Genomic DNA, 25,154 nt, shown 5'->3' with positions numbered 1-25,154 from the left:
TTTTCCGTGATTTCCCTAAATCGCTCCAGGCAAATGCCGGGATGGTTCCTTTGAAAGGTCACGGCTGACTTCCTTCCCCGTGCTTCCCTAATCCTATGAGACTGATGACCTCGCTGTTTGGTCTCTTCCCCCAAACAATCCAATCCAAAAGCCATTAATATACAACATGAACAGCAGTGGGTTTCCTCAGAGTTTTACCCAATTTTAAATTACTGTTATTGATGTACTGGTAGCTGATTTGGTGTGTTTAAAGACATCATGCTCCAAGAATGAAATATCCAGGAAATAAAGTAGTTATAGCGGTTCACCAATTATTTTTTGAAGGTAAATTACTTTGATTCCTAATAGGTAAGCATATTCTATTGGGGTATGCAAAGTCTATTTTAATTATTTCCTATGTCATATAAATGATGAAAAGGATGATAATAAATGAAATGAAATTTAAAAACAGTTGTAGATTGCAGAATGTTCTTTATTAACTTAAGAACAATGTGTTTCACCTGGATAGGGCATCATCAGGCTATGTTAAAAGTCAGAAATTTTCTACCAAAAATCATGCATCAAGAAGGCATGATACTGCATAAAATGTACTAAAAAGCAACCACATGGAAGTGAATACAAGTATAGAGACACAGAATACTATGTGAATAAGGACAGGCCTCTAGGACCATTGTAGTATACAGTTTTGTTTACAGTTTGCATGCAAGGTCCTGTTCCTTGCTGCTATGCCTGTCGTTGCCTACATGAGGTTGCCATTTAGCATCTTTTATGTAGTATCATGCCTTCTTGACGGATGATTTTTGGCAGAAAATTGCTGATTTTTAAACATAATCTGATGATGTCCTATCTGAGTGAGATGTGTCATTCTTAAGTTAATAAAGAACATTCTGCAACCTATGACGGTTTTTTAAATATTGACAATGGAATGTTGCTGTACCACACACTAATTTGGAATGGAATAATTTTTTAGTATAACTTGGTATATCATCTATTTAAGATTAAACCCATTGTATCTAATGAGTTAAAATTAAAGCAAGAAAAAATTCATACAAAGATTTTATTCCTATATGAATAATACTGAAAATTAAAAAGCTGAAATTGGAAGAGAAACAGAACTTACAATTTCAACAAATATAACTAATAAAGAATAGCACTGAGGCATACTTCTCAAAATTGACCAGGAAATGAATGTAAAGAAAAACTTTTTTAATTTTGATGCCGTCTGTAACACTGTTTCCTTATGAAGCTTCACATCTAATCATTTTAATGGATTTCTTGGATTATCTATGAGTCTTCTATTTTTATTTTGTTTTTTGTTTATTCGACTGAGACAATAAAAGCTTAATGAAGTGTTGGGAATTTGGGCTGGCTGAGGAGGATGTCCGGATGGCCGAGGTGGTTAAGGCAACCGTTCTAGAGAAGTGGAGCACCTGAGTTCAATTCCTGGTCCAGCAAAAATTTTCAATTGAATCAATGATTAATCTGAATGTCCTAATGTGGCCACCATCGGAAAAATTTCCCTGAAAGTTGCGAAGCAATTTTGTGATTGCTAAACCCACAGTATTCCATTGGCACTCAGCACTGCAAAATCTATTGTGCCACAGTCATTTCTAGAAATGCGTCAGAATTATTAAACAAATGATTAGTCAGTACACCAGATTCCAGGAGGAGGGAACTACCCCACTCCCTGCCCCATAGCAGACACCTGTGTAAACAAAAAGGGTCTCACCACACTTTCCGGGGGTACACCTGGAACTCCTTTTAAGTCTGTTGATGATTCTCCACTCAAAATAAAATGCTGCATTCTCTCCAACAAGATATCCTCAGTTGAGTTACATATTTCGCTAGGTACTGCCTGTGATTGTACTTTCAATGTACAGCCCCTTATTTGGGTGGGAAGCATGCCTGACTGCCATGCAGCAGGCCAGGATTCGATTCTCCGCTGGGTCAGAGATTTTCTCTGCTTGGGGACTGGGTGTTGTGTCGTCCTCATCATCATTTCATCATCATCGGCATGCAGATTGCCCAATGTGGCATCAACTGAAAAGATGCAACTTGATGGCCAAACTTTCCCAGATGGGGTGGGGACTCCTGGCCGTCAATGCCATATGATCATTTCATGTTCCAACATATTTTTGATAATAGGCACATATGTGGTTCTGAGTCAAATACCTCTAAGAGAAGTGGACACATACTGCTTCTATATGATTGCCTTGATCCATGGTTCTCAGGACGTCATGTGAGCAAGTGTGAGTTGGGTTTCACGTGATCAGTGTTTTTGGAATCCTTGCTGGGTGGCGTAAAGGAGATCATTTTGTTCGAAACACCTTGTTACGTATGAGCTCAGAATATGTTCTACAATTCGACAGAAAATGGATCAAGGATACTGGATGGTAGTTTGATGGATCACTTCTGCTGCCCTTCTTGTAGGTGAATGGGAACTGTGCATTGTTCCAATTACTGCGTATGGTTTCTCTTTTTGAGAGATCCACAATAAATTATGGTTTTGAGGGTTAAGTCAGTCGCCATTTCGATATAGAACCTGACAACACAGATTCCATCAGGTCTTGGAGCCTTGTTCAGTTTTAACGAGTTCAGCTGTTTCTCAACACTAATACGTAGCCTATCTACTCATCTTTGCTATGGTTGGAGAACTAAACTATCACTCCTCAGTCTTCTCTTGTAAAGGAACATTTGATAACGGGATTCAACATTTCTGCCTTTGCTTTTCTATCCCTGATTTCCTTTCCTGTCTCGGTCATGAGTGTCCGGAGGCTAATTTTAGTGCCACTAATAGTGCTTACATCTAACAGAAGTTATTGGGGTTTGTAAAAGTTCTTTCGATAATATACTACTTTTATAGTCATAGAAGGTTCCACGTGTTGTCCTCTTGACAGCCAAATAGAGGATGTTCCCAAAAAAACGTTACCTAGTCTAGCAAGTTAAATAGATGATAAAGGTTTTCCATGGTACACAAATAATATCAAGTACCATTGTAAGAAACAGCTCCTTCTACACAAAATGAACAAAGGAAACCAGAAAACCTCAGTTAGACAGATGTTATTGGAACATATTGGGTTTTTAGTTGCTCCAAGCGGAAGATGTGCTTTGATCTGTTCCATATTTTACAGGGCTGTTACAAATGATTGAAGCGATTTCATGAATTCACTGTAGCTCCATTCATTGGCATATGGTCACGACACACTACAGATACGTAGAAAAACTCATAAAGTTTTGTTCGGCTGAAGCCGCACTTCAAGTTTCTGCCGCCAGAGCGCTCGAGAGCGCAGTGAGACAAAATGGCGACAGGAGCCGAGAAAGTGTATGTCGTGCTTGAAATGCACTCACATCAGTCAGTCATAACAGTGCAACGACACTTCAGGACGAAGTTCAACAAAGATCCACCAACTGCTAACTCCATTCGGCGATGGTATGCACAGTTTAAAGCTTCTGGATGCCTCTGTAAGGGGAAATCAACGGGTCGGCCTGCAGTGAGCGAAGTAACGGTTGAACGCGTGCGGGCAAGTTTCACGCGTAGCTCGTGGAAGTCGACGAATAAAGCAAGCAGGGAGCTATTTTCATCTTTCAACAGGATGGTGCTCCGCCGCACTTCCATCATGATGTTCGGCATTTCTTAAACAGGAGATTGGAAAACCGATGGATCGGTCGTGGTGGAGATCATGATCAGCAATTCATGTCATGGCCTCCACGCTCTTCCGACTTAACGCCATGCGATTTCTTTCTGTGGGGTTATGTGAAAGATTCAGTGTTTAAACCTCCTCTACCAGAAACGTGCCAGAACTGCGAGCTCGCATCAACGATGCTTTCAAACTTATTGATGGAGCCATGCTGTGCTGAGTGTAGGAGGAACTTGATTATCGGCTTGATGTCTGCCGAATCACTAAAGGGGCACATATCGAACATTTGTGAATACCTAAAAAAACTTTTTGAGTTTTTGTATGTGTGTGCAAAGCATTGTGAAAATATCTCAAATAATAAAGTTATTGTAGAGCTGTGAAATCGCTTCAATCATTTGTAATAACCCTGTATATTGTTTTTGTTAGTGTCCAACTTCGTCATGCTAATGTAAAAGCTATCATAAAGCCTGCTAAGGACAAAATCCGTCGAACTTGCATGTTTTTTACTTAATGCTCGCTTATAAGCCGACTTCCAGTATTTTTAGTGTCTGAATAATGTCACGTGTTTCAGATAAATTCGACTTGAAAACGTAAATTCAAAAACTTCACGTAAAATTTAAGAATGTGCTTCTCCAGTTGATTTTATCTAAATTCCTGCGAATGTCGTAGCATATTGTGTATTTTCGTCCACTGAGAGCCGTGAAAAATGTATTTTGTGCTATAGCATCAGCTGTTATCAACATTTATGCCTTATTCAGTTTTAGCGGTAGTAGCTTATGCCTTTTCAAAGTAATGTTCATCCCGAATTGCACTGCACATCAACGTGAATAAAAGTATTATATGCGCAAACAAAGTTGAAGCTCAGCGCGGTGGCTAATGGGAGATACCATCATAAATGCATTTCCCATTACAGTCGCTCATACCAGCCACCGCACCGGGTGTCAACTTTGTTTGAGCGAATATTTATTACGTTTTTGAGAATTTTCGGAAGGTACAGACTAGAGCGTTGTGCATAACATATTTCTTATTAAATCGGCGTTTCTGATTAGTTACCGTAGCATGTATTATAACTAACATATCGTATTACGTATAGCTTTTCCTTTCAACAGAAACGTGTACTGTCAGCATTTATTCCAAATAAAGGCTATTTTAAAGATTGTTAGCGACTATTACCTCAAAAAAGTTTCAGGAAATTAGAAAAATTTTATTCAGGTTTTTCTGTAGAAATCTCGTCTTGTGTACTAATTGCTTCAATTCTTACAGAGAATTAGCAATACTTTTGGCATATAAGATCCAGGGATTAAAAGAAAATCAGCAGAGTTATTTCTAAAGTTATTTGTTCACTGTTCTGTAAAAAACTGCGTTGGCCACAATGCTATCCCACTATGAATGCTGTTCTCGAACATGGGATGAGTTAGTTCATGTTAGTAATGAGATGGAAATAGTCCTTACTACTGCCAAACGATTGGAAGTGCTGGAAATGGAGCTTTTGGGGGGACTCCCAAGAGTTGTGTGCCAGAGATATCAAATGTATCTCCTGTGGGTCCTGTCTATACGAAGCCCTCTACTCGTCCACTTACCTGGAGTGGCGTGTTAGTGGTGGGGCTAGGCGCCCTGCAGAAGGGAGACAAGGTTCAAAAATGGTTCAAATGGCTCTGAGCACTATGGAACTTAACATCTGATGTCATCAGCCCCCTAGAACTTAGAACTACTTAAACCTAACTAACCTAAGGACATCAAACACATCCATGCCCGAGGCAGTATTCGAACCTGCGACCATAGCGGTCGCGTGGTTCCAGACTAGCGGGGAGACAAGGCCCAGGGAGAATTCAGGATGTTAAAGCTCCCACTCATTTCCCTCATCAACATGTTCGAGGTACTGTCTTACTGTAACTGAGCCAGGGGAGGCAGACACAAAAGGGTAGGGGTCCATTAATAGTCGGCAGTACAAACATATGACGAGTAATGGTAGGCCTTAGGAAAACGGCACCAAGGGCTGGAAAGTAACACTGGGCGAAGAGTGTTTGTCTGTGGGACTCATCAACATATTGAAGAGGCTATTCCAGCAGCCACTGAGGGGAACAGCGTATAGTCATCTGCAGATTATGGCACACGTTGGAATAAACGGTGTTGGATGATCCCAGTGATTGGCAGAGAAGCCTGAAAACCCCAGCCTTGCTTACAGAGTTTCAATATACATAACATTAATAGGGAAAAGTTTGGGGGAAAATTTAAACCTACATCGAAAGGGTAGGTTAATGGTAAACAGGGGCAGTGTATTAGGCCAAGAAACTCAAATCCATCTAGAAAGAAACTGGGACAACATGTGAGATTGTCACCAAAATTGACCCCCTACCCCCGTTGCTTTTCAGTACTGTGCAAGGATTCGACCATAGACTTCGAAGGTTCTGTGAGAAACTAGGCTGCTACTTTCTGGACTTGTACCATAGGATTGAGAACTGTGAGGTCCCCCTAAATGTGGAAAATGCTCACTACACACCTCAGGCTGCTACGAGTTGACTGTTTGTGGGATGCTCTCAAGGTGTTTTTTTTTTTTTTTTTAAAAAAAAAAAAAAAAAGATTAGGTGACTCGCCATCCAGTTCAGATAACAACAGTTGTAGGGGACCTGGAAGTGCCAGTATAAGATAGAAATAAATGCTTCCTCCACACGATAATATTAAAGTCCTGGTGATCAACTGTCGAAACATTCGCAATAATGAGCCTAAGTACGAACCAACCCTAAAAAGCAGTACAGATCACATAATACTAGGTACAGAAGGCTGCTTAAAATATAACATTAATAGGGAAAAGTTTGGGGGAAAATTTAAACCTACATCGAAAGGGTAGGTTAATGGTAAACAGGGGCAGTGTATTAGGCTAAGAAACTCAAATCCAACTAGTAAGAAACTGGGACAACATGTGAGATTGTCTGGGAAAGACTCAGAATCAGTGATGGGCATAAACTTGTAATCGGATACTTCTATCGATCACCAGACTCGTCTCCAGATGTAACACGTAAACATAAGAGAAAAATTAAGCTCATTAACAAGCAAGTTCTCCACTCACACTGTAGTCTTCAGGGGACACATTAATAAGCCAATAATCAACTGAGAAATTTAATTTTGTAAGTGGTGGGTGCTGCAAAACATCCTGCGAAGTATTGCTAAATATTTTTTAATAGATCTTCTTAGAACAAACTGTTCGGAAGCTACGAATAAAAGCTATGTAGTGTGCTCAATCCTTTCGAAGTACAGGGATGTTTCCTGATTTGTATTTCAGCCTTTACAGCGCCTTTGAGTCCTAAATTTAAATGTAGACTGGATTCCTTTTTTCACATCATTCTATAAGCCATTCATGCCAGATGCTCTGTCATAGATTTGGTCGAAACATCTGTTCACATCTCGTCTGTGTGGTTATATTAACAGATGTTCATATCTTAGTGTAAATTGACCGTTTGGCCTGGGTAAAGCACGTAAATGATTCGCAGTTCTTTTTGATAGACTGATTTCCAAAAGGATCTTTTGTAATTTTAACACAGGCAAAGAATTCCCTTGACTGATCGATTTTAATAAATTTTCCACTTTTCCTTCCTATTTTATTTTTGGACTAATTTTTCCATATTTTTTTCTTTTCAGAGACACCTCATCTTTGTGGCGTAGTCCGGTCGTCCCAGCCTAGTTATGGCCCTTTTGTTTTCGCTGAATAGTTTCCTTAAATGTGCGGTGATTATTTTACGCATGTCCTCTTACAGCAAACAACATACAGGAATCAAAATAAATGTTTTATATCCCTTTAATGTCAATACTGGACATAACAGGAAACAAAACTGATTTTACATGAAATACATTCGCAGCTGTGGATATGGACAATCATCGGCTGTATAATGAAATGACCACAATGAAAATTATTGCCGGACGGGACCCGAACCCTGATTTCTTGCTTATGACTAGCGGTCGCCTTACCATCTGGCTATCCGAGCATGACTCGCGGCCAGACTCAAACCTCCATATGTCGTCAGCCATGTGTCTACAACCTGCACACGTACATCCATTATGTATATTCTCGCACAGGGGAGATATTTTACTTGAAAGTCGCTTGCCCGGTGTCGACGGTTAAATACGATGTTGCTTGCCTGTGTTATTCCAAATTACGAGCAAAGCTCTTTCGCACAAGCACGTATGCAAATTGATACAGAAACTGGCGATTTGCTAGTTGTGTAGAAAGATGTGAAGTGGTGCATTTGATGAAACGTAAAAAAATGTTGCATCATTTGTCAACAGGCGAGTCGTGAATAGAATCTGTCACATAATACATTATTGACGATTACAGTGTACTGTGTGTGTATATAAACACAGCCATTGTAGTCATCATCAGCAATGTATCCATGCCTGGACAGGCTTCATGATAAAATATTTTTCTCTCCCTGCCCGGGAATAACGAAATGTGTGAGCGTAATTGTGGACTCCGCGACGGATAGAAATTTAGATCGATCCTGGAGGCGTGCGTGGATAGCCTAAGTGGTTCAGGCGACCGCTCGCAATGAGCGGGAAATTCGAATTCGAGTCCCGGTCTGGCACAAATTTTCATGTGTCGAAAATAGCTGATGTCAGTCTGGATTCGGAAAATGCGAATCCATTTCTTAACATTCGTCACATAATACAAATGTTTGAGGAAACGAAGTGGAACATTCAGACTGACTCATTTGTAGGTAAAGCATACGATTGAACTTGCTCTGGAAAGTAACACAAACACACACACACACACACACACACACACACACACACACTCTACCACCACCACTAACAAGAATGGTGGTGCGAGGAGGGGTGGGGGATGGGGGAGAGGCGCTTACATTCCTCCTGGAATCTTGGTTACGGGCATTTTATCTAGTACAGAATTTCCTGCGATTCTGCCAAACCACAGATTAAGTATTAAAGAGCGTGACGTGAAATACTTTGGCTTTAGTAATCAAGATGTTACTTGGGTTTGCTAGTTCGTTCGAATGCTAGGGAGGAATTTCGTCTTTTTCTCGGCGTGGCGGCAGCTTTGTTTCTGTCTTGCAGTTCAAAGCTGACGCGAACGTTCGTAGAACTGAGCCGAAATAGTTTCCAATCTTTCTTGTATGACGGGCTGTAATGTTTCCAGTGATACGAAGGTTCATTCTGTCTCTTCGTGGTGTCGATCTATTCATCACTTCTTTTTATTTTGTTTATTTATTTTTGAGACATGTGATTCAATCTCATTATCGTTAATTCCTTTTTGGAGTAATTTTTATATAAATAAGACTTGTACGTGTGTTTTGTCAATCCAAACAAAAGAGCTGACGACATTTATTCCATTTACCTCACTGTGGAATGGTAATATTGTGAAGATTTATTTCACTTCATGAACTTACTAGCTTTGTCTGTTAGCTATGTCTTCAAAGTGCCCTGTGTTGAATCGTTGCAGTTTTATAAGTGTGGAGTTGTATCAGTACAAACAAAGAAGTTACCTGCTAGCGTTTATCTGAGGCAGACATTATGTAATGACATTGTACCTAAGTGAATAAATTGGTGTGTTTAAAGAAAAAGAAAGAATAACTAAGTTACCAGAATCACCGGTTTTCCACGTATAGTTTTAGGTTGGTGCGTAAGTTCGTAGCGTTATCGTTTTGCGTGTTCGGATTCCAGCTGCTATGGGTTTATTTATCGATTTTTTTTTTTATTTGTAGTTTACTGTTGCTATTTGAGTTTTCGCAGTGTCATTTTTTCATGTGGAGATAGTGAGTGGAGGTGTGGACGCTATAAACTGGAGTGCAAAATGGGGAAATCGGAATATTTCCGACATATTCTTCTGTTTAAGTTAAATATGGGGGTCATAGCAGCGTAGGGAACCAGAAACATTTGCGCCGTGTATGGGGATAATGATGTTGAACATTCATTGGTTAAAATTTCCAGGCTGAGAGGCCGTGGTGTATCTATAAAACTTCTTCTTCCTGACGTTCTGTGGACAACTATGATCAGCATCGCCCGAGGTGAGTCAACAACTGGGTGCTGGGCCTTGGAGGTCACGTTTATATAGAGTGCATAGAGGGCACCACCATACGTCAAGGGAGACGACTGTAAGTCTTTCACTGACTAACGTCATTGTTCTTGATTGAATGCATTCGATTGTCTCATTGTTGGTGCAAAGTCGACCGCCATATCTTGTCTAACTTCAAGCCTTCCTCTTTTCTATTAAAATTATTGTGGTGTTCCTGAACCTCTATAGCTCCCCTATACTCATGTGCATAATGAGATGTCCTGGCTAGCACGCTCATCTCATTAAATTTTATTTCATGATCACCATCTTTAAAAACATGTTCCGCTACAGCTGATTTGTCGGCATGTCCTAGTCGACAGTTCCTTCCGTGTCCGGTTAAGCGGGTATTAACACTTCTTTTCGTTGTTCCAATATAAATCTTCCCACAACTACAAGGAAAGTTATACACCCCAGGAGTTGCTAAGGGGTGTCATACGTCTGTCGCCGATCTTAAACACTCATTAACCTTCTTGGTGGGTCTAAAGATTGTTTCAACTTGAAACTTGGCCAGATCTCCCCCAATATGGTCCGTAATATTGCGAATAAATTGAAGAAGAACTTTTCCAGCTGACTGTTGTTGTTGCTGAATGTTGTCAGACACTTCTTCTGGGATGAAATGCTCGATCTATCTCTTTGTCAGCATATCCATTTATCTTATAAGCCTTTTGCAAACGATTTATTTTATCTTGCAAATTAACTGTCTCACAGATATTATTAGCTCTATCCACCAATGTTTTAATGACACCTTTCTTCTGTCTGGGATGATGGTCCCTATCTTTGTGGAGATAATGGTCAGTGTGTGTATCTTTTATATACAATTTATGCCCTAGACTCCCATCTGCCCGTTTAAATATAGATACATCCAAAAAATTTAGTTGTCCATTGCTCTCTTTCTCTGCAGTAAATTGTATCTTTGGATTAATACTATTTAGGTTCACCAAGAAAAAATACAATTCCTATTACTGTGATTCCATACCACAAAAGTGCCATCCAGATACTGATACCACTTCAAAGGGCTTTTACTGGCAGACTGCAGCGCCTGCTGTTCAAAAAATTCCATGAATAGATTAGCAACAGATTGTCTCAGAGGGCTGCCCACGGTCAATCCTTCGGTTTGTTTGTAAAACTCATTGTCAAACGGGAAATCAGTTGTGGACACGCAATGTCTAAATAGAGCTACTATATCAGTGGGAAACCTATCAGATATGTATGAAAGAGCTCCATCAATAGGAACCATGGTAAACAGGGCTACCACATCAAAACTAACAAGGATATCACCTGGGCTGACAGTATTCTCCTTCAGTTTTTCAATAAAGTGCACAGAATTTTTAATGTGATACATATCATTACCATATTTCTCTAACATACAAATTACACAGCTATCTGATCATTTAACTGAGAGAGACAAATATTTATTTTACTACATCAGTGACAGATGTTTACGTAATTACACAATTGGATAACTTCACACTTATGAAATTGTATTTTGTCTGTACTTTGTGAAATGTTCATTTTTTTTGGAACCATTGTGATATTACAAGAGCTTTGAATGATGTATTTGGTATGAGATCATGATTTTTAAGGTACGTTTGAGGTAGATGACACTATTGAAATGAGCAGAGAATATTTTTTAGGTTTTGAAATTATTGCAGAAAGCTACGACGTTTTTGAGATTTGACTGAGGTGTTATGATGTTATTATTACAATGACGATGTGTATTATGTTGTTGAGGAATGTTTATTATGCTACGTATTTCTCATGATGAAATATTGGAGAAGTGTCGATGAATATGTATATGTATAATGAGGTAAGGAATAATGAGTAGTGGTTAGGGACTCTGATTTGTGGAAAGGGATGTTGGAAACCAAGAATCGTACTTTAGAATTATGAAATGTGTGTACATGTGTGAATGTATCACAATGCCACTGAAAATTTTTTGGACACTGTTATATTCATAGGATTTTGTTTCTACACATTTGCAACGCAAATTCTCGACCTGTGAAATTTTTTGTATGAGACTGCCACTGTAGCAGAAACTGCTGTCGTAAATACTGTATTTCCGTAAGAAAGTTAAGTGACCACCTGCGCGTAATGCGTCGTGGGCACCCAGCTGTGTCAGACGCCTGGAGAAAAAGCCATTAGTGAGTGCCTTTTCAGAGGCACAGGTAGAAAAAAAAAGGGAGGCCATTCTCCTCGCTATTGACATTCCTTTGTAGGAAGCATCGCAAATATGACACACTCAAACATGAAAACATATGATTATACTGTGGAGCTCTTAATTTATGATATTTACTAAAATGCCTAATGAAACGATGAGAAACATTTCATGGCTATTGTCTTGCTAGTTGAGAGAAATGCCATATGGCTTGCTTTATGTATTTATTTACTCATTTTGTTTAATATCTAGTTTCTAGCTGCACTGTAGCATTGGTTAAAATAAAATTTAATATATGTACTAATATAAATATTTGATGCCTACAGATCCAGTAAATAATTTTATGATCTATTCAAAAAAACGAAGGAGCATAAGAAGACATTTCCCTTCACAGGAATTGCATATGGAATTTTCTTTTCAACTACTTGGTAATTTTTTGGTAGAATAACTTCTTGTGGTGCACCACTTTAATTACATAGACATTAAGACGTGAATATACATTTCCCTTGTCTGCATTGTTGTCTTTAATGTAATATTTTTTCTGCTTGAGCTTTGTCATGTTTAGATATAAGTTATTGCATTTGCTGCTGCTGTGTGCCAGGCAGAGTGCTACTGAATTTGACTTTGTATTACGCTGTTAAGCCAGTTTTACTACGGATTTATTTTTCTTGTTTGCTGCACAGTGCTTTATATTAGTTGTAATATTGCAATTGCTTTGCCAATTTGATTTTTTTGTCATTGCTGTTTGTGTTAATTGTTTTGTGCTGCTGCATTGCCTCGTCCCTTAGTTTAGCATCTGAGCTCAGTAGATTTAAGTTAGCTTAAGAGGGGTAGACTATATAAGAAACTAACTATGGTGAATTGGAAGAAATGCATTGAGAATCTATGAGAAAAAACACTGCTATTTTACTGTGATGAACGATCAGGACTGTCTTTATGGACTGTGAGAAAATTTTAGCTTTTGACCAACATTGTATCAATAAGTGTGTTCATTTGATTTCTTTGTCATCATAATTATGAAAAATTTTATCAAATCATTATTGGCCACTGCCCAAAACAATTTGTAAATTTTTTGTGGGGAGTATGGGGGCTATGCAAGTAGGCTGTTTATGTTTTCTTAATGGCAACGTTACGTAGCGCTCTGTATGAAAATCACTGGATGTGCTGTGTGCAGTCTGTGGCTAGTTTGCATTGTTGTCTGCCATTGTAGTGTGGGGCAGCGGCAGTTGGAGGTGAGCCGCCAGCAGTGGTGGATGTGGGGAGAGAAATGGCGGAGTTTTGAAATTTGTAAGACTGGATGTCATGAACTGCTATGTATATTATGATTTTTCAACACTGTTAAGGTAAATACATTGTTTGTTCTCTATTAAAATCTTTCATTTGCTAACTATGCCTATCAGTAGTTAGTGCATTCGGTAGTTTGAATCTTTTATTTAGCTGGCAGTAGTGGCCCTCGCTGTATTGCAGTAGCTCGAGTAACCAAGATTTTTGTGAGGTAAGCGATTTGTGAAACGTATAGGTTAATGTTAGTCAGGGCCATTCTTTTGTAGGGATTATTGAAAGTCAGATTGCGTTGCGCTAAAAATATTATGTGTCAGTTTAAGCACAGTCATGTATAATTTTTCTAAGGGGACGTTTCACCGTAACGCCTTCTTTTCTCCTTGAGGTAAACTACTGCTAGGTGGCTTAGCTTTACCTAGTATCCCGGCTGCTTCCATCCTTATCTCATCAGCAGAATGTGGTGATAATTGCCGAATCCCCGCCTCAGTATTAGCTATAATATCCTCCGTAGGAATCTTCGATGGAGTATTTGCAAAATTTCCTCCTTTCGAGAGAACAGAAACTTTTTCCTTAGATAATTCCCTTCCTAACAGATTAATAACAACACAGGCATCATCTGTAACTGGTGTTTCCTGTTTGCCCTTCTGTAAATTGTCGAACTCCTTCTTCTACCTATCCGAAGTCACTTCTGCACTTAGTTCCATAGATCTAAATGTTAGCCTGTCCACCTTATACCAATCACAAAACTGCATTCCATTGCTAATAAATAAATGAAGATTTATCAGTTGACTAGTTACCGCCAGTCCTCGACGTGTCTGATGAATCTGCTCTCGTAGCATCGCCACTTCCATGCTGGAGTAGATGCGGTTAGCTTGCGCCGAGTGGAACAGTCTTCTCACCTTCAAGAACTTCGGAACTGTCCCGGTGTCACAGCAACGTAGCAAAAAAGTGAGCGTACAAAATTGTTGTGCCTTGTTCTTACGTATACCCTCCAGTCATCATACCATAGCCTTCATATCCTCCCCGTAGAGGCGTCTAATCATAAAGCTTAGGATTTCACGGCCAGCATCTTCATTAGTTAAAACTCCCGGGCTGAGAGGCCGTAGTCTATCCATAAAACTTCTTCTTCCTGACGTTTTGTTGCCAACTGCGGTCAGCATCGTCCGAGGTGAGTCAACGACTGGCTGCTAGGCTTTAGAGGTCCCGTTCATATAGAGTGCATAGAGGGAGCCACCATACGTCACACAGGGCCGACTGGAAGTCTATCTCTGACTAACGTCATTATTCTCGATTGTAGGTAATCGATTGTTACTACGTTGGTGCAAAGTCGACAGCCATATCTTGTCCAACTTCAAGACTTCCTCTTTCTATTAAAATTATTGTGGTGTTTCTGTATGTCTATAGCTTCCCAAAACATACGTTTTTCTCGTTTTAAGGAGGATCGTTTTGATATTAGTGTCACTCCATGTCTAGGAAAACTTCGGGGACTGATGAAGATCATTTAAACGCATTATCTACAACGATCCACGTCAGCGTACTTGTAAACTGGCAGATGTGATGAACTGTTATCATTGCACCACTGTGCGACATTTGCATGCAATGGGGAAGGTTAAAAAATCGTATGTGTGGGTACCGCGTGCTTTAAAGCAAAATCACAAAAATCAGCGGTTGGCCAGCATCTCTGCTTACTCGTCATCAATTGGCTCTTGAACAACACGGACTATTCCTATGCTGTACTGTTACTGGAGACAACAAATGGCTTCTTTATGCTAACATAAGGAAAAAAAAGAATGATTGAGCCCAAAAAAGGCAGCAGCTCCCAGTACAAACACCGGCGCGCGTCCACAAAATATAATGTTATTCATCTAATGGGACAGCGGTGGCGTGGAATACTACGACCTGCTTCCCCGATGTGTAACCATCACTGCTAACATTTCTTGTCAACAACTGAGACGCCTTGCAGACGTAATGAAAGAACACCGGCCAAGAAGACTGCGTGAAGTGAGGCTACTTCACGATAACGCCCTCCCACATTTTGCTAGACTGATAAACAACGCTACACAGGAGTTGGTTAAGGAAGTCATTCCGCTCACACCTTACTCACCTGATGTTGCACCCTCAGTTTTTCATATTTTCCGCTCTCTATGGAGCAACCTTCGTTTCCGGAAAATGCGCTCCGAACATGGCTTGGCGAGTTCTTCGCCTCGAAACCACTGGTTTCTAGTCACGGAATCGTAAAGTTACCCTAGCGTTGGCAGAATTGTAAATAGTGAAGGAGAATTTATTATTGATGACTTAAGTCTCTGCTATGTGTATCCGTTGTGTTTATTAAACTTAAGGAAAAACGCTAAGAATTATGCACCAACCCAAATAAAAATTTAAATGAGTCCAGGAATGCTTACAATGAATTTTCGGTGAGATCTGCGATTATAAAAGGAAAGTAAAAGTTTCCTGTTCTCCAACAACTTTTAACACATTTCAGTACGCGTCATTTCGGCATAACATGCAGTTTAAAAATTAAACCTTGATTAGACTTTGTAGTCGAGAACAGTAGTAGAAGCGTTACAAGACCTGGCCTTAAAAACGTATTTTCGAGTGAGAAGCTGCTAGGCGCTGTTGCCTTTGCTCTGTTGTGACAGTTTGGCATTTTTATCGTCTGTAGCGTGAGAGCGTAAGATACTGGTGGAGCGATTAGCCCGTCATCTGATACTACTGTTGACTCCTGGATGATAAATGAGAGTGGTCGTGTATGTGTAAGCACCAAATTTCATTCTCCGGCTTCCGCCGATTTCATAATAACAAACACTACACAAGCACCTTTCACAGTCACCCACAACACAGAACTGTACATCCCACACACCACCTACAGATGGTGGGTTGGTACTAAGATATTTTTATGAATTCGACTGTCAGTAAACTCAGTCTTTAATTATATGGATTCTTTTGACTCGATAAAAGAAGGATCGAAGTCTAGGTACAGCATCAGATGCATGCAAGAAGAAGAAATATAGTTCTAATTCCGTCGCCTATGGCTCTCTATGGTCGTCTCACAACGCTTATACACGGTTATGTAACGAAGGGCTCCGTCAGATGTTCCGAGAACCTGTTTACTTTGCGAAATGCGCACCACTTTCTCTGGGTCGCGCTCCTCTGCGCACCAGAGGGACTCAGCGACTGGTTGTGTTGTGGTAGTATTACCAGGAACAAGAGTTTTATTTATATATCGTTTGGTGAGCTGAGTGTCGCCGGTAAGGCACTAGGATAGAAGGCTGCAGTAATCAAGTACTTTGCTTGCGCTGTTTGTTAAGTTACCGACCAACTGACGAGTAAGAGTCGAATGAAAATCGTAAATGAGTAACAAAAAAAGAAAAATGGTGGCGGCAGACTGCAAGCTGATGCATGCTCCTAACCATGCATAGGATGTTCCACAGGCCGCAGCGTCGTGCAGCTGTACAAACATTACTACGGGAGCGGTATAAAGACGGTCACTTCGCTAGCAATGAGCACAAAGTGTCGAAATGCAGTCTGTTATTACGTTTTGCATTGTAAAAGAGCAAAATGTGCTCTAGTGTACTGTGCGGCTGGTCCCGGCGGAGGTTCGAGTCCTCCTTCGGGCATGGGTGTGTGTGTTCGTCCTTCCGATAATTTAGGTTAAGTAGTGTGTAAGCTTAGGGACTGATGACCTTAGCAGTTAAGTCCCATAAGATTTCACAAACATTTGAACATTTTTTTGCTCTAGTGTATATTCTACAGTCGCATTCGTTGTCCTGTGTAATTCCATCGTAGACGTAACACCTGCAACAATTAACTGGCTGGAGTCGTTGGATATCCACCTATGATGGAAAATTGATGTCTCAACTTCTTTTAGCTATTGCCGGTTCTCCAGCTTTATTATTAGTTGCATGTACAAACATATACATGTATCTGCTTGTACTTATTCAGATCATTTTGTTTTATCTTGTAACAGCTTAACTGTATATACTCATAAAAAGTAATTCTGAAAGCTATACGCTAAATAAATAAATAAATAAATTGTAAAGTTTGAAACATTCTCCGCCAAATAAGGTTCAGATAGCAATGTATTTTTATCATTGATAAAAAATGGTTAACATGGCTCCAAACACTATGGGACTTAACATTTGAGGTCATCACTATACCAGACTTAGAACTACTTAAACTTAACTAACCTACGGACATCAGACACATCCATGCTAGAGGCAGGATTCGAACCTGCGATCGTAGCAGCAGCGCGGTTCCAGACTGAAGGGCCTAGAACCGCTTGGCCACAACGGCCGGCTTTATCATTGCAGCAAACTTGTGAATGCAAAGTTTGCAAATGATGTGATGTTCGTGGCAGTTGCTCCCCCTGTAGATCGGCTACATCGCATTGTAAGGTTAGAAACCACTGATGATGTTGAAATGAAGTGCTAGAGAACAGTCGAGTGACGCTGGATGGCATTGCAGCAACTGTAAATAAGTGCATTCCGTCTGCTTAGCTGGGTGGTAACATGCGCGCCTCCCATGCAAGCGGGCCAGAGTTCGATTCCCGGCCGGGTTGGACTCCGCGCGTGGGCTGGGCGTTGTGCTGTCCTTATCATCATTTCATTCTCATCACCGGCGCGCAAGTCGCCCAATGTGGCATCGAATGAAATAAGACTTGCACTTGGCGGCCGAATTTCCCCGACTGGGGCCTTACAGCCAACGATGCCATACGGTCATTTCCATTTTTTTGTGTGCAGAATTTAAGGACGAAAATAACTTTCGTATGCCGTGTCACTGCCAAGAAATATAGCTCGATGTTATTTAGACTTTACATAGAAAGAACTACCACAGTGTAGTACAGAATGTAACTGAAAGGCATATGCAATGAGACGAATAGAAGTGACACTTTTATTCAAAGAGCATAATTGCATTGAAGTCACCGCCATGTATGATGGTCCCATGGACATTATAAAGCTGGACACGGTTTTTAATAGGGTGTGTGATCACCACGGACAGCAATACATGCTCTGCAACGTGCTCCCATGCGGCCCACAATGTTGAGGGGTTCAATCGGATGAGTGTTCCATTCCTCCCCCAACTGTCGGATGGTCATGAGTGCACTTGGATAGGCTACAACACGTCTCCCCACCGCATCCTGCACGTGCTCGATAGGAGTTAAGTACGGGGAATGGGCACGCCGGTCCATTAGCCGAATATCATCTTGTTCCAAGAGCTCCTCCACCTGTGATGTCCGATGCGGTCGCGCATTGTCATCTTTAAAAATGGAAAAGGAGTGTCATGTCACAATAACGTTGACCAGTGAGTGTATTGTGTTCAATGATTTGCAGAATTATGCCTCCCTGCTCCATAACACGTTTGCCACCAAAATAATCATATTCGACAGTGTTCTTCCATGCGCTGCGTATTCCCACTTTTCTGCATTGAGTGTGCGTCCAGAATCGTTACTCAGACTGCATCTGCCCTCGTCCGAGAAGAACATGAGACCGCACTCCTGGTCGGTCCAGGCCACATAGTCTTGACACCACCGCAGACGGTGCCAAGATATCTGCTTGGTGCTAAAAGTGGCAATTAATCCTGAATAACAAAAGTGCGAGACTCCCCACATGAGTACTAAAAAATTCTGTTAAATTTCGGTTACACTGTTAATCACGGAACTTAAAGTCTATCGGTTTAACTAAATACCTACGGATTACAGTTACAAAGAATTTAACTGTCGTGGGAAAAGCGAACGAAAGACTGCGTTTTACTGGAAGAACTTTTAGAAGATGCGAAACTCTGCTAAGCAGACTGTCTACACTTCGCTTCTCTGTCATATTCTGGAGTACTGCTAGGCGGTATGAGATCCTTGTCACATACGACTGAAAGACGATAGTTCGAAGAAGAGCAGCTCATTTTCTTTTATCACGAAGGAAAGGAGAGAGCGTTACGGATATTATGAGCGAGATAGTGTGGCAATAACTGAAACGAAGTAGTTTTTCGTACGGCGAGACTCCCAGCAGCGGAGGGAGGAACGACCATAGTGATAGGAGAAATCAGATTTAGGTGTTCATATTTCTTACGTGCTGTTCGAGAGTGGAACGATAGAGAAATAGTCCGAAACTGTTTCAGTGAATCTCCTTTCAATTGCTTAAGTGTAAATTGCAGAGTAATCGTGTAGTTCTTGATGTATTGTTCTGAGTCTTGTGATTTCTAGGCTGTTTTTACAACTACAATTTCCGTGTACTTCAACTCTAATCGTTTGTATTCCTTTACCAACACCTGAGATATAGTAGATGCTGCATTCATACATTCCTTCTATTCCTTCTAGCCTTGTCAGAGTCCCACTATCATTACTTACACGAAAATTTTGCGCTCTTGTGCTGCAATATCACTTGTTGCGCCTTATTGCTAGGTACGTCCTCTTAATTTGATCTGTTTTCTTGTTACACTTTCGGACAACGGTTAAATTCAAAATATGTTCCTAAATAGTCTTGAGTTGCTTGAGTAGGATCTACTGAATTAGTCTGGCGCTCCTAATGGACGATATCAGATTAAATCCAAGTACGGTCAAACGGTCAAAAGTTATTACTCATGATCAATGACTTTTGTGATTTAACATTTACAATAACCGAGTAAACTATCCAAAAAGACAAAGAACCGGGAAAGGGGATACCATATATATTTGGAAGTGGGATGGAACTTGTCTTGTTTTTGCATCAAGGCTTATGGATAAAAATCCCACATTTATCCGAATTCCCATTTGTGATCGGTAGAAAAGGATTTCTATGTAAATAAATAAACATATAAATACATACACCACACAGACACACACACACACACACACACACACACACACACACACACACCACACACAGATATATATATATATATATATATAACTGTAACTAAGAAATTCTGGAAACAGCGCACTTCAATTGTATTCGAAATTCTATTTCACATATAGATACATATTCTTATGTAGATAAATATTTTAAATAATTTTGCTAAAAACACATAATTTGTCACTTTTCTTTGTTGTAATTTTTAATGATTTAAATAATGAAAACCGCACCAGTTGCTAATTTTTTTCTGCTTAGCTAAGAAGCAAAAATTAAATAACTGTTGCAGATTTCATTATTTAAATAATCAAAAATCATAATAATTGCTGGCTTTTTCGAAGCATTTAATATGATGAACGAAATATAATTTTTAAATTTAACAACAGAATCTCGTGCATTGTCAAGAATGTTGTTTGAATGAACTTCATTCGTAGCGTATTACGTGGTGAGTGACCACTACACGTGTTGCCTCGCTGTCTGAAAGGGAAAGACCTTATTTATGACGTGGTCGGTTCACGAAATGTGCACTAAAATCTTCAGTCATTGCTCTCGTCCTGTTTAGAGCAGAGCGTTTATACAGTACAGTATCTCAAGTGAAGTGACTGGCGATATAATGCCGAAAATAAAGTAAAATGTTCGGTCTCATTTGCAAAAATATGCTGCTGAATTTAGTGGCATCTTTACAAGTGATGGGAGAACTCTATTCCATCAAAAAAGTAAGAAATCAGTAAATGCAGACCAGCGATCTCAATACTTGCAGCATTTAACAGATAGTAAGCATAGAAAGGTCGCTTCAAGTAAAACTTCCAGACAAATTCTTTTAGCTGAAATAGCTTTCTCTTCACATATCCTAGCTTCAAAAAGGTTCGGGTGTGGTGTAGATTTTGCAACACTTTTCTTTCGCGTGATATTCCATTACATAAACTGAGAAGTCCACCGCTCATAAATTATTTTCCGAAATACACAAATTTCGAAACACCAGAGAAATCAACATTAGGAAAATTGTATGTGCCTGGCTGTTACGAAGAAATGTCAAGAAAGATCAGAGCAAAATACTCTAGCGGTATGAAAGTGTGGAATTTTATGGTAGGTATGCTAGAAAAAGAGACAATGGTTTCACAACGGTGTTTTCTATTAGCATGTAAAGAAATATCAGCATCGAATCTTGTAACAATGTCTCACTTATTCAATAGGGTGAAATTTGATAGTGTTTTACTTTTACTGGCGGATGCTGCTCCGCTTATGAAAAGAGGAGCTGAAGCCCTTTCTGTAAGCTTCCCACAAATGATGTACATAGCCAAAGAGTATATGAGCAGATACGTATATTATATACTAAAGTGGACAAATTGACCTCAAATGGCAAAAAGTTGTCTGTGAAAGCGCTAATAAGAATTTATTTGTTTGTAATATGCAAACAATTTTGAAAATTTCAAATCCGTGATTAATGAACGAAGTAAGGATAATGCTTCTTCAATTGAAATTCTTCAGAAATTATTCAACGACAATACACTAAAATATAAATTGTATTACATTTCTGCAAATTTGTTTTTTTTTTTTTTTTGTTTCACTCTATCAAAAAATTAGAAGCATCAACAAGTGTGTCAAGTGAGAAAGTTAATGAAGTGCATGACACTAAGAAAAAATTAAAGCACTCAAAGGTCCGAAATTGGAAGCTATTAAACAGCAGTTTCGAAGTGTGTCCGAGAAAAATAGTGGATTTTGTGCTATGTGTAAAATTATCAAGGTTTCGGAAGGGAAAGTAGACGTTGGAGAAATAGAAAATGTGTGGTAGTGACATTCCTTTGATGAAATATGCGAGACTATCATCACGCGATACCGAAAGGTCCTTCTCCCGGTATGTTGGATTGTTTCGAGACAATTGACACCGCTTTGTGATGGGAAACTTGGAGAAAGTTTTCATGATTCACTGCAACAGCAAGTTGTTTCAAACTTCAATGGCATCAGCATGACTGGTGAGCAATTTTTTAACGTAAGTATTTACAGTTTTTTAATATAGAAACAAAATATTTTGGCATTTTCACGTATATTTTTTTATATTTTTCCTACATAAAAAATTAGATGTACTGAAGATTTTTGGCACATAAAAATCCATTTCTTAGAGGTCAGCATACGAGGCGGTACAATCTATCTTCTTATTTTATTTCCGTGTCCGCCATCACACTGAGCTAGTGATACCTTATTCAACGTGCTTCACCGTAGATTCGAAGAAGTTCTTCAATTTCACTTCTGTCGCATTGTGCGTTTTAGTCACACGAGAACGTGTGTGTGGTGCAGAGCACAGATACTTCATTTTTCAAACATTTCATTTTCTTATTCACCCAAAAAGTCCACACCAAATAACCTTCTAGTTTTATGTGAAAGCCATCTTATCCTCACTTGCTAGGAATAAAGCACTACTTCCTTTTATAATCTGTTGGTTGTAAAACTGAAGGAGCATTCTGTTTTAACATTACACATGTTTCGCTTTCACACTACCATCGCAAGAAGCTTAGTCGAGTGACGAAATGGGAGCCGGTATTGTTCTTACGGAACTTTACCTTCACTGAGCAATGTAGTTGATTTTATTGCGCGCACACGTAAATTACTAGAACTTCTTTGTGCTTATAGGATATGGTATGTGCTAATTTTCGTAGAAGTCTAAACAGTGCTGCGATTCAAGCACAATTTTCACTGAAGCTAGGGAACCGAAAATGATAAAATCTTCTACAATCACCACACGGAGTCATCATTGATAATTTCTCTCAAACAGTAAGAAAGGAAAGACAGGTGATTTTAAAATAGGCTACTAAACACAAGAAAATCTGTTTTCCCAGTTATGGTTTCCAGACACACTGTTTCAATAACTGAACTTGCGTTTCAGAAGATGTTTACTGTTATTGTGTAGAATCTCGAATATTTCTTTCATTTCAGAAGCATGTATTGACTCTCTCCGTTAACGCATTTTCTCTTGTGTTTCCGCATTTTTGAAATGTGGAAATGTAGTCAGCACAAATAAATAACGTCCGTTTCGTGTTTCTTGCGACGTCCAGTGTCAATAGAAAACATCAGTTTATTCCTTTTTAAAAACTAAATATTAATCCAAATGGAATTTTTTGTGCCAATTTTCTTCCAAAATTTTATTGAACAAATTTCAAACAATTTAATTACCAAAACATAAAACAAAACTGAATTCATAAATTATTTACGTTGTAACACATTCACAATTCAGCTTGGAAATTACTGTGCAGCTCGTTTGCCTGTGTATACAGGACTTTATGCATTTTTCTCTGTAACTTCTGTTATTCTTCAGAACAAAGAACTTTCATTTAGCTTTCAAATTTGATTTTATGCTTTGTAAATCGTCGAAATCTTTTCAGTTCCTCTTCCATGTATGTCGGCTAGTCTACAATGACAATTTCTTTGCCTTTTATAGTTGTGAAACGCACCAACTTTCCTTTTAGCCAAATTATTGCATTATTTTTTGGTACAAGGATAAAACTTTTCTTCTGGCGTTCACGTGTGAATGGAGCGGTCCCAAATTTGTGTAGCGAAGTTTTAGTTTTAGCGATATGTGCCTTAGCATTCATCAGATCTCTAGATGTGTTTTCGCCACATTTTCCTTGTTCGACTCATTTCTTGTGCTAGCCTTGCCTGCTCCGTACTTTCCGTCTGTTATATGCCACAGTCGGCGCAAGAGTCCTGGTTATTTTCTGTGTTTTGCTGTCCCTGTTAATGTCGCAGTAATCTAATTTTTGGGGGCATAAAATTCCGCTTTAAAAGTATTTTGTTTGTAACGAGAAAGAAAAGGATGTTTTCCGCGGACAATGAGCGTTGCATGATGTAGGCGATGTTTAGAATTTGTTCGGGCTCAATGTTTGTACATATTTCCAAAAGAAAATTGCGAAAATCTGTTTTTGTACCAGTGAAATAGCGCCTGACGACCTTAAGTCCCGTATTACACGTCAAAGATCTTTGAAGATCTTTCATAAAAGCTAGAACCACATTCAAACTCATATTAAAGACTGATGAAAGTACCAGACTACACAGTTCAAGATTTTATAAAACATCTTTTGTTTAAGATACTTTGCAAACTACTTTTACAATGTAATATATGCCTTTGGAGAGACAACCAACTAAGTCTATATGGATTTTGAAAATTGGTTTCATTTTATGGTTGACTTTATTGTCATTGAGAATAGATTCGGGAATATCATTTTTAGTTCTAGGGACGCAGCAACAAGAATAGCTGATGTCACGGACTAACTACTGAGTTAAATGATAATAATAAGAAAACAGGCGTCCAAGAAAGTGAGCTAAGAAGATAGTGACTGTTAAATACTACATCATTAGATGCCACTCTACAAGCAAATCGAGCCACAGATTTTTCTCGTATTGCGTGACCTCTATGACTGTTCCTGTAAGTCTTTCTTCATTTCGTTATGTTCTTTTCCAGGGCATTGTGGAGTCAGTTGTTTCAAAAAGCGTTTGCTTAGATTAAATAATGGATCTTGTCGACCACTCGCCCATCTGGAAAGTTCTGTATCTGCGTGGCTGAATGGCTTTCTCGCCTCAGAGAGTGGTTCTTGGAGGTATGTCCTTGTGCCAGCTACCTGCGCCTTCTTAAACGGGAACGGGCGTTAACCGACCGACGAACGTACACGAAGCCATTGAACCGAAACCCGTTCCCATTTCATAGAAGTGAGATGACTAGAGACGTAGACACATCGGCAACTGCTTTCATCGCTGAGCGGGCGAGGGAAAGATTACGCGCTATCGGGTGGTACAAAGATCTAAGCTGTTAATTAAAATTGGGAGCGGAATTGACCTCAAGTCAGGCATCGCAAAGACACTATAGATTCGATACATCTTCCTTTGAAAAAGTTCTTACCCAGTACCATAACAATACATGGCAATACATCCTAATGAATATACACTGCTGACCATTGAAGCTGAAACACCACAAAGGATAGAAAATAACATTTTAATTCTGACGCGCATACACTGTAGAAGAATACATGATTAATCTTGTAGGTGATGTGGCTGTTACGGGCTGAGAACTTAAGCAGACAGAGCTTCCACTTCTGTCAATAAGAATGAATCCAAACCGGCTGAGCATCAAGCTGAACTGAGCACGGAAGAAATATATGGGTACAGCACTCCACATTGTTTCAACACTACAGCATAACTCAAAAAATAAT

The 25,154-nt window shown here is 39.5% G+C and overlaps 1 protein-coding gene across 1 annotated transcript in view; it reads right to left on the bottom strand.

Annotated features, from left to right (window-relative positions):
• LOC124789815 overlaps positions 1 to 25,154 on the bottom strand; it is a 119,334-nt gene that overhangs the window by 16,590 nt on the left and 77,590 nt on the right. The window lies entirely within an intron of this gene.

This window comes from Schistocerca piceifrons, chromosome 3 (assembly GCF_021461385.2).
Source record: "Schistocerca piceifrons isolate TAMUIC-IGC-003096 chromosome 3, iqSchPice1.1, whole genome shotgun sequence".
Lineage (NCBI taxonomy): Eukaryota > Metazoa > Arthropoda > Insecta > Orthoptera > Acrididae > Schistocerca > Schistocerca piceifrons.
This window is presented reverse-complemented; position numbering and strand designations above follow the sequence as displayed.